The sequence below is a fragment of the Bombus vancouverensis genome, chromosome 18 (genome assembly GCF_051014615.1).
Source record: "Bombus vancouverensis nearcticus chromosome 18, iyBomVanc1_principal, whole genome shotgun sequence".
NCBI lineage: Eukaryota > Metazoa > Arthropoda > Insecta > Hymenoptera > Apidae > Bombus > Bombus vancouverensis.
Window position 1 is genome coordinate 2,476,140 of NC_134928.1, and position 13,866 is coordinate 2,490,005.

At 41.4% G+C, this 13,866-nt stretch overlaps 1 long non-coding RNA gene across 3 annotated transcripts in view; it reads left to right on the forward strand.

Moving 5' to 3' along the window:
- The window catches only part of LOC117161340 (uncharacterized), a 304,050-nt gene extending 296,932 nt beyond the window's left edge, over positions 1 to 7,118 (forward strand). For 2 of the 3 annotated variants that reach the window (XR_013060698.1, XR_013060699.1), the window contains exons 4-5: positions 2,668 to 2,784; positions 6,971 to 7,107. This is a non-coding gene — a long non-coding RNA (uncharacterized LOC117161340). Of the gene's footprint in view, positions 1 to 2,667; positions 2,785 to 6,970 lie in introns of all 3 variants that reach the window. The other variant, XR_013060700.1, reaches the window with a different exon arrangement.
- The last annotated feature ends 6,748 nt before the right edge of the window (positions 7,119 to 13,866 follow it).

The following is a 13,866-nucleotide window of genomic DNA, read 5'->3' on the forward strand; positions in this document are numbered from 1 at the left end:
AAACGATTGTCGAGTGATATTTGCGCGTGCATCGTACTCGCTCTTGAAACTTTGCAATACGCGTAAATCGATGTTCTTTATCGGCGATGTTAAGAGCAACGAAACTTTAATGAGTCATTTGTATGTGTGCAGCTGGACTTCCTGAGGATCGTTTCTCGTACACGGTTGCACTACACCATTCGTAAATATTAAGTCGTAATTAACAAGCTTGTAATTGCTAGTCCGGTAGCGGACATGCTATTTCAATATTATTCTAACGACAGAAATGAAATCTTCGTTGATATCCTCTAATTAAGAAACATTAATCGATATGGTAATAAGATTGTGCAGATTGTGATTAGCAACGACGTGGAGATAAAGTTGCTAGTTAACCGGTTGCATTCATTCGCGTAGATAATATTGTATGGAAACAGAAGTCAAACGGCTGTGATAATTACGTCGATTCGTGATCAACGATTTTTCCACGAACACGTTGTTGTCGAGAAAGGAGAATTTTTTAGAATTTCAAGTAGTTTTTACTCGCGTTTAGGGATTCAAAGGGCGACTAGACCCATTACGTCGTTACCACGCTAGGTGTATCTACGCGGTCAGATTAATTAATTTCACTCGCATGGTGGCGAAGACGTAAGGCTGTTACTTCCTAATATCGGTGCAAACGTACATCCGACCACCTATAGTGATCGTACCTGTCTCCAAGAATATCAAACGCACGAGCAAGAGATCTGACCGGAGACACCTGATTATCCAACGATTTATACGCGAATAGCGTGTTCGAAATGGCACTTTTCTCACGAATCAAAGGGCCGTTCGGATCAAGAGTAGCGTCACGTTTGACACGGTTCTCACATCAAAGTAATTGCGGCGATTCCGAGCGAACGGTTCTGGAAATGAATCAGTCGATAACCTCGTCCTGCGATAGACTCGTGTACCGTATATCGATTCTACGATTTAATTGTCGATGATTGAGATACGGCTTAATCGGTGTGTTCATGCAGTACCCAGCCGACGTAAAACAAGTTGAACAAACGATGAACGATACGAAATACGTATAGCACAGTAGGGTTGTTTTTAAAAAAAAGGGGGTGGAGTAACGAGTATTTAACTGCTACAGCGTAGAACGTGTACTGTGACGTAAAATTATATTTGGAATAATACGAATAATGAATGGTAATATGAATAGCATAAATAATATCTAAGGTTCCCGCATGACAAATATATCCAGAAAATATTTGATGTTCCTTAAAATTACATAGTATCTGTAATATGCTGTGAAATTGTTAACAAAGGACCGCGTCAGAAGAAGAAAATCATCTTGTAACGATGTTGAGAAATCATTCCCAAGTGTCTCCTATTTTAATCTCTTTAGTTCAAACAGGTAGCGTCGTAAATAATTTTATATACAGGGTGGTTGGTAACTGGTGGTACAAGCGGAAAGGGGGTGATTCTAGGCGAAAAAACAAGTCGAAAATGTAGAATAAAAATTGTTCGTTCGAGGCTTTGTTTTCGAGAAAATCCACTTTGAATTTTCGCTCGGTACGCGTGCACTTTATCGCGTCTCGTTGGAACGGATCTCACCGTAGATCGTTGTCTCGATTGACGTTATTTTTTTAACTTTTTTAAAATTTTTATTCTATATTTTCGACTTCTTTTTTCGCGTAGATTCACCCCCTTTCCGCTCGTACCACCAGTTACCAACCACCCTGTATACGCGATATATCTATCAATATCTCCTAACATTGTGAATTTTTAGAGACACTGAACGAGGAAAATTTCCATTTTCGAGGCGTTAAAACTCTTCGGAGAAATTCAGAGGAACAAACAAGAGAATTCGCATCATTGTCGACGAACATTAAAGCTTCGCAGAGTGTCGGAAACTGCGATAGCTGTTCGCGTGTAAATTCACGTTTGCGGAGGAAGAGAAAGGGAGAACAAGTTGGTCGGACAACGGTTGTTATTAGCGCTTTAATTGGGTCCAGTCTCTTATCCTGCAATATTCCAGGGCTAGGGGCTCGTACCTGCTACCCATATGGTTGTCCTAATCCGCAGCCACCGGCAATACCCAAAACTACTGGTTAACGAGACACATGTGGACAAATTCATAGGGTTTCTTGGAGATTTTTCGAATTTACAGGCCGATACGGATCGAGGGCAACGAAAGGCCGAAACCACGCCAGGCTTGCAAGCGAAATCAGGATGCCCACAGAGATATGCATCGATTGGGCTGGCTCGTATCGATATTTCGAGATAAACGTTCTCCACTATTCCCGATTAATTGAAATACAAAAATGAAACGGACGCGCACAAATGATAACGGAAGTGCACACGGTAGGTCGAAAGACCGCTTTATGGTGGCGTTCCTCGGCAGCTCAAAATGGCGAACTGGTCCAACTGGTCGTTCCTTCGTTTCTTTTTCTTTCTCTTATTCCAACGCTCATTCAACTCGGCTCCTTATTTGTCGAAGAAATCTCGCGAACTTTTCATCGCGTAAAATTCATCGTTCGCCGTAAATCTGGCCCAGAGCGAGTAACTTTTTTCGCGCTATTTATACAATTAATTGGTTCGTAGACGTAACACTTTACTGCAGAGTGTCCGCGGATCGGCAAGTTGTAATGTCTAAATTTCGGTTTAATTGACGTTGATTTAACCGTCTCTTTGTATTAATTTTAGGCGGAACTGTCAGTACAAAATGGACAGAAGTTACGAGGAAGGCGCGCAACGTAATTTCACGCTCTTAGCAAATTCTGGCGACTATGCATTTTGCGAAATGTCGACACATTTATGAGGGTGAGCATCCAGCGGCAAAAGCGTGCGTGCTAACCGTGTGTCTATAAATAAACGGTGAAATGCAGCAAACGGTCGGCTTTAATTGGAAGGTTCGAACGCACGCAATGTTTGTTACGATAGGTTTCGTTCAGGAATGCAATTAAAATGGTGATCTCATCGAATCGTAAAAAAAGCGTTTCACGACGCGAAGAAAGGTGTCGCGCGTAATTCCAACCGAGATGTCAATCGGTGGTGTAATCGATCGAGAAGATCGTCCGCTGAATTTACAGCTGGTTTAACATTGTTGCATCCAGATATTTTAATGCCAGCAATATTAAATGCATGAGAAGATAAGATCTTATAAAAATTAATGTTCCAATTTGATTGCATGATTCTACGTAACGAATACACGCTGCAAATTACCAGACTGTAGCTAAAATAAATTAACAATTGAACTAAAGAGGAAGAACGGTACAGGTGTTCATGAGCGCGTGTACGTGGCTGTGTACGCCGTTCGAAATCGCAGGATCGTAGGGTTGAGCCGCGACGTTTGGCTTCACATTTGGAATTCGAGGTGTACTCATAGCAAACGGAGAGCAAGTGCATGTATTCGATGAAAGGAAGCGGAGAAATAGGGGACATTGGCGTGTAAGATCGAGATAGGGAACATCGATATTCTGCGCTATCTATCAAGAAGAAAGAAACATCGTATCTTATTCCTTTCGACAGTGCGATAAAAGGCGCGAACGAGACAACCAACTAACGAAAAAATGTAGCTCGAACGAATTTGCTGTCTGATTTACAGGCGATACATTTTATCAGACGAGACAAAAGTGTGTACGATAGATCCGGAAAAAATTCGCGCGGCGTTAGTGATCGCGACCGAGATCGTATAGTACGTAGGAAGTGAGGAGCGAACGTGTCGAGGGTTCTAGAGAGAGGAGAGGATAGAGCGCGCGGTGAGAGAGTGCAGAGAGACAGAAATTGAGGGGCACACCCGCTCCCTGCGGCCGTCGTCAATCAGAATTCCGCGAATTAGCGTTAACGGGCCGTTATTGCCGCGTCCATTTGGCTAGTGTACAGTTTGGGTCGTGGATATGAGCCCATAGATTCCCCATATTCTACGCCGTATGGGGCGATGGTGCTGCCGCGCATAGCCCACCGGAATCCGGTTAGTTACTACCGCGTGTTATGGACCGCCGCGCGCTATTCTCCTCTCGCTCTGCCAACCCCGTCGCACTCGCGATTCTCTCTGCCGGTTTCTCTCTGCCGGTCTCTCTCTCCTTGTCCTGTCTCTTTCTCGCTCCGTATATCCGTGGAAAGCTCCACCCTGCCGACGGGTACAATGCGAATGGCCGCGGCCTCTCTGCTACCGGCTTTATGCATCTATCGATACCTATTTACCCATTCGCGCAGGAGCAATGCTTCCTATTTTCCATGAATAAATGTACGCCGCCTAGGATGTACGGCGCGTAGCTGGTAAGCCATCGTTGAAACTCTTTTTCGAATCAACGGCGATACAATTTCGAGCAAACGCCGCAATGAAGTAATGGCTGCGCTTTATACACGCGGGATACTGATTGCCAAAGGTTGCTGGCATACTAAGCGTGAATTTGTATAGATACACGTTTGGCTCGTTCGAAGATTACGCGCGCAAGTCGCGACAAGTTCCGATCGGTAGCTACCCCGTTACATTTAGATTGACTGTATGAAAGTTGCACGTACGTGCATTCGCTATGAATGATTTTACAAACAAGGGTTTGTAACAGGCGGTGTTATGCAGTGGTTGTGGTGTAACTAGTCGAACATTCAGCTGGTTGGCAAACGTGATGAAAATGATTACTATTTATGCAGCGCTGCATGCATTACGCTATGTTACAATTCTGTTGTGTTAGCGTGAATTATTTATCAGCGGGATATTGCAGACGCGAATGCATTAGCGGTTGTTGCCAAGTGGCGGGAAGAAAAAGAGGCGCAAAAGCCGCAGAGCTATGTCTCCGAAACGAACGTGGTACACGGCACATAAAAGTCGGCGTAACGGGCGAAACAACCAGTTTTCAATAAATGGAGGCACGCGGTTCTTCTCTGAATATCGGGTTGCAGAAGGAAACCGAGATAGCGATGCTTTGTTCGTGGTACCGAGAGAGAAATTGCGCAATGAAACAGGAGCCTGCATAAGAGACGTTCAAAAGAAACCATCTGCGTCCCGCTGGGCAGCCGGAGTAATCTTAAGCGATCATTGCCTTATTTAAACTTTTATGCAACGAGTTACTCTAGCTACCAATAATTCCTGTCACGTTCCCAACCTTGTATGATCTGCATCGTATGCATGTCAGTCTCGCGTAGATGTCTTAATCCGATGAACAACGGGGAGGGTTCAAGGCAATTTGCAACGGTACGTAGGCAGAAAAAGCAATCGTATTATGCATCGAGAAATTCTTCGCGCCCCAGTAGCTACCACCGACGAATGATAGATCGCCGCTTAATTATCTAAAGGTAATCTAATTGCCGTAAAATACTAATAAACTGTATATATAGAAGAAACTATCTATCTATATTGTAACACGCTTAACGATCGATCTAAATATTTTAGAAGAGACTGAACGATCTTACCGAAATAGTAGAAGATCGATCAGGATTCAGAGGACTGTCACCCGACTCCACCGTATAACTTACAACCGAAATACCGTTGATATTCCGAATGGACTGCACGAACCTGCGAAAAACCCGATACTGTACTTTTACCGTCCGACTGAACCACCTTGGCATCAGAGAGCGAACTTGAGAATCTTAAGGGAATCAGCGACAGTCCGTGGCTACTTTTTTAAAATCACGCTTTTTACCTGACTTCCCGAAAATTGTCTAGAATTATTCTCACGGCCAACGTAATTGTCCAAACACGGTTATGTTGTCGCCTGAAGGACTGGCCTTGGTTTTTTACGAACTCCTTCCACCTTCTTCTCCCTGCTATCTTTTTTCTCGAACGTGGCCACAAAAAGATCTTAAAAAAGTATACGTAACTCGGCAAGTCAGGAAGGCAGTTACGAAATTGCAAGGAATTTCAAGGCTGCTCGTAAAAACCTCGGAAAAGAATAGTCGAGGTGCCGCGTTTCCTGCAATAGTGCGGCTTTTTTCTCCACGGCGGCCGACTGGCTGAAAAGGGAGCGAGCGGTAGATGGACCCGAGGTCTCTCAAGGGTTGTTAAAAACGGCCGCTTTGGCTAAAAAAGCATTTAACGGGGTGACAGAGAGGGTGTTTATAGCAGGAATACCCATAAAGGGTCACAGTCGACGTTGACTCGGGGATGGCTAGTAAAAAAGGTAAACCTGCAAGGTCGTTGCGCTTTGACTCGTTCAAATCAGTCGTTCGGCGATCCGCTCGACCTCGTAAACCTTCGAGATTCCAACAGTAATGACCGAACTTTTTCCTTCTTTCTGATACAACGATCACCTCTTTTTACTTCTTCGTCCAAACACACTGCGCGATTCTATTCGACAGAAAATATTCTATGGATAGTTCGTCATTGATTAGATACCGTAGCTGGTATTTATTTATAAATAATTTGACCACGTATTAAAATTTCTGTTTGTCAAATATTGCGAATTTTCAGAATAACTTTTCGTATAGATTAATATCTTTTATTTCAATATTTCATCGATAAGAATAAAATGCATGAAATTTGAGAAAAATATTGAAGAATACTGGTGTTTTTTACCAGATATTGAAACTCGAAATTCGTCGGGATGAAATCTAACCTAACCTCAAACGCAATATTCATTCTACCAGTGTGTTCTTTTAGTTCAGTTAATCCTTTACGTTGAGCATCCATTTAAAAAAAGTATAGAAAAAGTATTACCATTTCTCTCAAATATATTTGACGTTACATAATCAAAATACATATCACTACGATAAAGTGTCTTCAAAATGCGGAATTGCATTTTCTTAGTAAAAAAAGGGAATAAAAGAAGCAGGCTGTCTCTAGAAAGCATGTTTTATGAGAAAAAAAACCGATAAAGTTTGGATAACAGGTAAAGCGTACAAGACCAATCCGTCGGAAGTGGTCATGTCGACCCGTCGGATCTGGCCCGTGACTGAAACTAAACGTTTATGCCTGCCACGACCTCGTAAACCCTACAATTGCTCATTTCAGAGTTTCTGCTTTTTTTCGTGAACCCCTCATTGAAACCGAGCATTTTTTTTTTCGTAGGAGCCAAGGACGGCCGTTTGACGACCAACAGAATCCATGGGGTTAAGCGGACAAGAGTTAGTTCCACTTCGACCTACGCGCCTCTAACACCATCGTTTCGTCTGCTCCATCAAAAAAGTCGCGCGTGTACTGTGATATCGTAGAAAGAGTTACGTACCAAAAGTATTGGGATTGACCTATTGACATTTAGTGCAAACTGAATACTTTTCAGGTATTTTATTGTAAAGTTGTTATTTTATTTGTATCGTACGTGTGCTGTGATATAAAATATGAAATAAAGTAAAGTGTTTATTCGAATTTTTCAATGAATATAATGATTAGGTGTTGCGATACTTATGTTCGGCGGTGCACATTTTGCTTAAGGGCTCGAGTGTCATATGAATTTGATGTTGTAAGTTTGAACGTGCAAGGAATGCGGTGGTTGTTTTCTCCGGATAAAGATGTGCCCTTGTTTGTGCGATAACATGTTTGCTGGTAATGAGTAGGTAGGTGCTCTCTGGTGCACAGCCGACATCTTCTTTTCTATCCATTTATGGCGTGTACCTTGTATCTGTGCTTGGAACGTAACGAGAAGTTGAAGAGGATCTTTGCAGAGAAAATTCCAGGCAACTAGATAGCAAGTATGTAACGAAAAATCTGTGCAGCTTCTTTAGAAAATTAGTAAGGGAATAGGAAGTTGTGAAACCAAGGAGGAAGTTCCTTTCGATGAAAGTACGAGAAAAACAAGTTGATCGGGTTGCATTGGTGAAATGTCACGGAGGTTATCACGGATGAAACCATTTTTCACTCATCAACCGAGCGTGTCTCGACGAATATTCTGGAAGATGAACATACTTGGAACTGTGCGGATGACAGTACAAAGATAAGCTGTCATTATCAGTGGACGAAACGACGCCTTGCCGAGTATTTGCTTCCGTAAAGTGTTTCTCGTTCGTCGAGATAGCTAGGGTATTTTAAAAAAATTTCCTCATCAAACAGAAAGCGCACGATGGAGATCAGAAACACCAAAGTAATACTGGCGAAACGGTAAAATTATATAAAAGAAATTATGTAAAAGAAATTTCGAAATATATGCAGAGTTCGTATCTCGGTCTCGTTTATAACTCAGTTTCCCGGCTATATTTCACCGAAAGCAGTGGGTTCCACATTTCCTGCAAACGATAATTTCTCTTACAGTCAAGTGCCAAAAACTGCATGAAGCACAGCCCGTGACAAACGCGTTTGTACATAGCATAAGTATGGTAGGATCGTTGGCGTTGAGGCAGGTCAAGAACTCGTTGCCATATCAATATACTTAAGTGAAATGATACGAGGCAGTCGTAAAACCCGACAGTAATGACGCATTAGGGGGTTGCCGGGCCGATTTAGTTGGCTATCAAACAAAAGGCAACTTTTACTGAATCCAACCGAGGCGGAGGCGCGCGTTTTAAAAGGTTCGGTCGAAGGAGTGCGCGGCGGCCATTTATACCTGACGTTTTATGCGTTTTATAGGTGCGACGTGCGTCTCGTGTGCCAAACGGCGCATAAAAGTGCAAGCAGATTGCTCGTTCTCCTCGTTACCGCGTTACGGATTATTCTTAAAATTTCACACCTCCCAGCCAACTCAGAAACTATTCACTGGTGGATTCACCATTAATTCTTCCACACCACGGTACGTTTTATTCTATTTGTTTCTTGCTACCACTCGCGTGGTAAATTATATATATCGTGTTTTTATGCTTCATATTCGATCGATTTAAAAATCAATTATTCACGAGTGTTTCTACTTTATATTATTACTAGCTAACGATAACCGAATGTTATCGACAATAATTATATCACAATCGTGACATTAATAGTTTTATAATTGTTATAGAAATAGACGACGGTGTTTGTAATTATGATCATTTCTTTCCATTCGAAATTCGACATAAATTTTTAACACGCGGAAATAAAATTGATAAAATCAATGTTTTCTGTCAACGGTATGATTTCACGCTGTAAAAAGGCTGATAAAAGAGCAGAAGAAATAATGGCCGTACAGACAAGTATAATAAGAAGGCGGCGCATAGTTTTCTTAAGAAAATGGATGATGAATATTTAGTGCGACAACAACGATAGATTATCAGCAGCATAAAGCGTGACCCGGATAAGGTTTGAGGCAGCATTTGAAATCATAAATACAGTCGCGATACAACATCAGTAAACGTGCTTTTCCTGCGGAACGAAATAATGCTTTCAATGCGCTGGCACTTGCTTTCATAAACCTGATATTAAGTTCGCGTTTATCATAAAACAGCGCGTGTTCGCGTTAAGAAAAAAAGGAAAAGAAAGAAAATAGTAATTTGTAGGGAATTGTATCGTTAAAAATCCGATTAGAGATTCTTTCACGAAGAACGCGATTTTTATTACGTGTATAATACACCGTGCATTTGGAGTACCGAGCAAACCCAGCGAGAACTTCTTAGATTTATGCGCGCTACTATACGCGCGAAAAGGAAAGACAGAAGGGAGAAAGTAGGAAGATTGATGGGATCAATATGCAGTAAGTCTGAACAATGCGTTTGAGGCTAATGGGGGAGACGCGCCGTGAAAAACTTTGATATTATCCCTAGCCAGGAATACTTCTGCATTCAAAATTTATCAACGATTATAACCTGGCCAAGGTAAATAGAAAATTAAAAAGTACGCGGCTACGTGTGATTATTCAGCCCATTTTAATTGTAATTATGAAATGCAGAAAAAAAATGAAAAATTACTGTCGATGTAGAAGATAATGTACGTAAGTATCTACATGCTCGAGTTTGAGAGGCTATAAGTCGTTCGAACAACTCACGATCATCGAGTATTGCGAAATTTTAAAGATCTAATTATTTATTTCAACTCTATAATGGAATAAAAAACAATTTTACTCGCCTCTTTATTAATTTTAATTTGTTATGTAGCGTAAAATGGAACAAATGAAATTTTGATTCTTATCGTTGTACCAAAATATAACAATCTGGGTTGAATCGATTCGGCTAGAAATCTGGCCCTAATGTGAAATCGTAATACGGAAAATCGTGGATGGAAAGATAAGTGAGTACCTCAAAATGCAAATGATAAATGTAAATATTTAATCACAGCGATCGTATACGCTGAACGACGAATGTCGGAATGAAAATTTTATAAAAATTAATTAGGCATTCGCGCGAGTAAGATAGGATTAAATAGTTTTCACGTGGTAACTGTATAATATCTAGCTAAAAAAAAAATGTCCGCCGAACGAAATTTTAGACTGTAGAATAAACGTTGGTTATATGAGCAACGATTGTGCCGACGACAATTTCACTATATCGCTTATTAATTGCTTGAAATGCGCATCAAATTAGTTGAGCTCGTAAACGATACGTCACGTATTCAATTTACAATCATGACACTCGCGATGAAATAAATTGATGCTATTGCGATACTATCGTTCGCATAATAAATGCCGCGTTATCGAATGCATACATTCGGGATATTAGTTCAATATCCCTACATATATATAGACGAGAGCGAAGCAATTAATCGGCCAAGTTTTTCAGTTCGCGGGACGCCAGCGGATTTAATGAATTTATAAAATATAGCCGCCATATTGAAAAGCGTATAACATCGAACGAAATTGATGGTCGAAACACCAATTACAAGATAGAAGCTATAAACCTACGATTTAACGTGGACGGCGAGCTTGAAAGGAGAATATGAAAAATAAAATCAGCAGCAGAGAAACGTTAAAGGGTAACTAATATTCTCCACTATACGTTTCTATTATTTTCGTTACGAACCAGGCATACGAGAAGAGAATACGAAGACATAAACGATAGGAAACAAAAGAAAAAAGAAAGGAGACTTCTCTGCCAAAAAGGATATTGCAAAGTCACAGAGCGAGAGATTAAACCATGCTTCGAATTCGAATCTATAAGTGTTTTGCTCCTCCGGGAATCGGGCGGCGGCACGTGTCAAAGGGTGGAAGAAGAAGAAGAAATTCAGCGACCGGGCAATAATGCGCAAGCGTAAACTGCGATGGAGTTACTGGGATTGTGAACGTGGCCGAGCGAGACGGCGTCTATAGTCAAGATGGCTGCCCTACTCCCTCCATCGCGTCTCCCATCGCTATACCGGTTGGCGCGCCTGCCTCGAGGAGAACCAAGCCACAGCTCACATCGCTAGCCAGAAACGGGTACATACAATCGCATACTGTTTCGTCTACACTTACCCCAAATATTTTTAAACTTCTTCCACACTCTTTTCTTCCTCTTTTTCTTGACGCGACGTCCGCCGCCGTGGCTTTTCGGTTGTTCCGCTGACTGTCGACGTGTACAGCCCTCCGAAATCGTCGTCATCCTTCCCCGTGGTCGTTGATTTTCCACGAAAAGACACGCACGAAAATGTATCGTGCTGTGCGTCTGCTGACGCTCACGCAGCGCAGCGCTGCTCGACACACGCAGCAGTAGACGAATAGAATACGAAGGAGGGGAACGACGACAAGGGCGGGTTACATGAAAGATACATGTAAGGGGGAAACTTGGAAATTTCTGATCTATCTCGTGCACGCTGTAAAAAATAATGCGTCTGTTTCCACGTCTGTACATTGGTATTTTAAACTTCTTGTTACATCGTTTTATTATAGCATTAAAACGTCTGTAAACGTCTCTAAATTCTTTCATTGAAAAATCTAAAGAAAATAGAATATGTTATCTTTCGTCGTATCTAAATTCCAGAAAGGAACTACATAATCATGTCGAATAAAGAAAAGACGTACGACTGAAATAAATACCTTGAGCGAAGACTGCACACCATTTATAAAATCGTACCGTTTCGGAAGCTGTAAAATAAGTCGTCATTAAAAAATGTCCAAGGAATAATGTCGCGGCTCTTATTTCGAGAAATTATTCGTAATAAAACTTCCTTAACGTCAGAGAAAAACGGAAGCGACTCTTTCTCCTTCGGCTGACTGGAACGAGCCTGGTAATAGAGGCGCGTGTGTAAAACCAAACAATATCGATCGTTAAAGCCATCGTGAAGGGATAGTTTTCTTGGCTTCGAAAGGCTCGCGGAAGATTTCCTAAATCGCGCGGCAGTAACCGAGATTCTTACCTGAGAGTCAAAGAGGCGGTCTAAGGATAGGCAAAACTAGGGATAAGTGGAAGAGAAAGGTCTGTGGTGGAAAAAGGATAAAGTGACGGAGGCTGCGACAGATGGACCGTGCGCGGAAGGTGGAAGGAGAATCCTAAGATGGCTGCCGTGTGTGCACGGCGTACGCGTCGCGTGCAACAACAACGTGGGTGAGCTAACGGGTGCCCGATGTGGAAGTGCAAGCCATAACTCGGTGATTTTTCTCGGGAGTGAATTCCATTCTTGTCGACGAGTTTCGTTGAAAACGTTTTCGTAAACCGGCAGAAACGTAGCTCAGCGCACGGCCACGCCCTTGGCACGGGCAGCCATCTTGCGTGTCAGCTGAGCGCGATGCACCACGGTAGTCAGTGTTGCAACCTTAGCAACCATCACGCGACTTACGCTGCGTGTACGCCTTACCAACATTGGCTGACGCTACTGTTCAGGTACATTTTATCATATTTTCACTTTTTTTTCTTCGTTCGTTATTAAGGCCGGTCGTAACTCTAGATTGAAAATTATAACGATAGTTTGTGGCTTTAGATACTCGAGGTAGATACCCTTTGTTCGTGCATGACTCTTAGACGATATTTTACAAGTGTGTAAGTACCCCTATAGTTTCTTAAAAAGAAGGAACATTTTATTTATGTTAAATATTCTTTTCTTCGTTGTAACGTTATAATTTTCTACGTTTGAGATGAGGTTCCGTGTTATTTTTTTTTTTTTTTTGTAGTCTAACCGATAATTTTTACGTTATATATAATTTAATTATTATAATTATGTAATGGATGGAGAGAGATTAGTTTACATAAATAACGTGGCAGTAGAAAAACGAAAACACTAGAAACAACGAATAATACACAAGAATAAAGCTTCGAATGGTACAGTGTGGTTTTTCGAAACGATTGTTTTTATACGCCTTGTACTTCTATCAGTTCCTTTTTTTTCAACCATTTCTTTTACTCGTTCCGGCCTCGCTCTGGATATTGCGTTCCTCTTTCAACCGCATGGCCGTTAATATTTTATAATGTAACGTTATCCCGTTGTTGATTATGCTACAGCGACCGTTGTCGCGTTTGGAACAATAGCAAAAACGTATTTATGGATATTACACGTTCAATTTATTTTTCGACCGTGGTGAAAAGCATTCTTAAGCTATTTTTTCGACCGTATTTTTAACCATTTCTTTATCCTTATGGCGCGGAACGACGCGACGTGGCTCACAAAAATAAATGCATTTGCGGTTTCTTTCTAATAAGAACAGAAACAAAATGATCACGGGTGTTAAGTAGGGTTACATTTGTTGATTTACCCATTTATTTTCACCGGCCTGTAGAAGAGAATCCCGATATCATCGCGTTTTAGCAGACGACGAAACATATCCACTTACACTTCATTGCCTATCAAGCTGAGTACTTTAGCTTGAGTTTCATGTTGCCTCTCTCGTCTCCGCGGAACTTATAAACGTGTTATATATCAGATAAATGTTTCCCCTTGCGCAGCCACCGTCGTGTTTGCTCGCAAGTAGCAGAAAGTAAGCCTAGTAAATATTCCTCGATCTTAGATAAACTCATCGGTAAAATTCTGATAAACTTACCGATTTTACGATTGTTTCATACATTCTATAATCCTACACACGACTCATCCTTTTTATTTCTACAACTATACTCCATATTTCGATACGTCGTTATAAAATATAATTTAGATCGATAAATTATACCGATACGCGTTACCGTCAGAAAAAACTTGAATGACTTTATTCAACCGTGAACGATCTCATG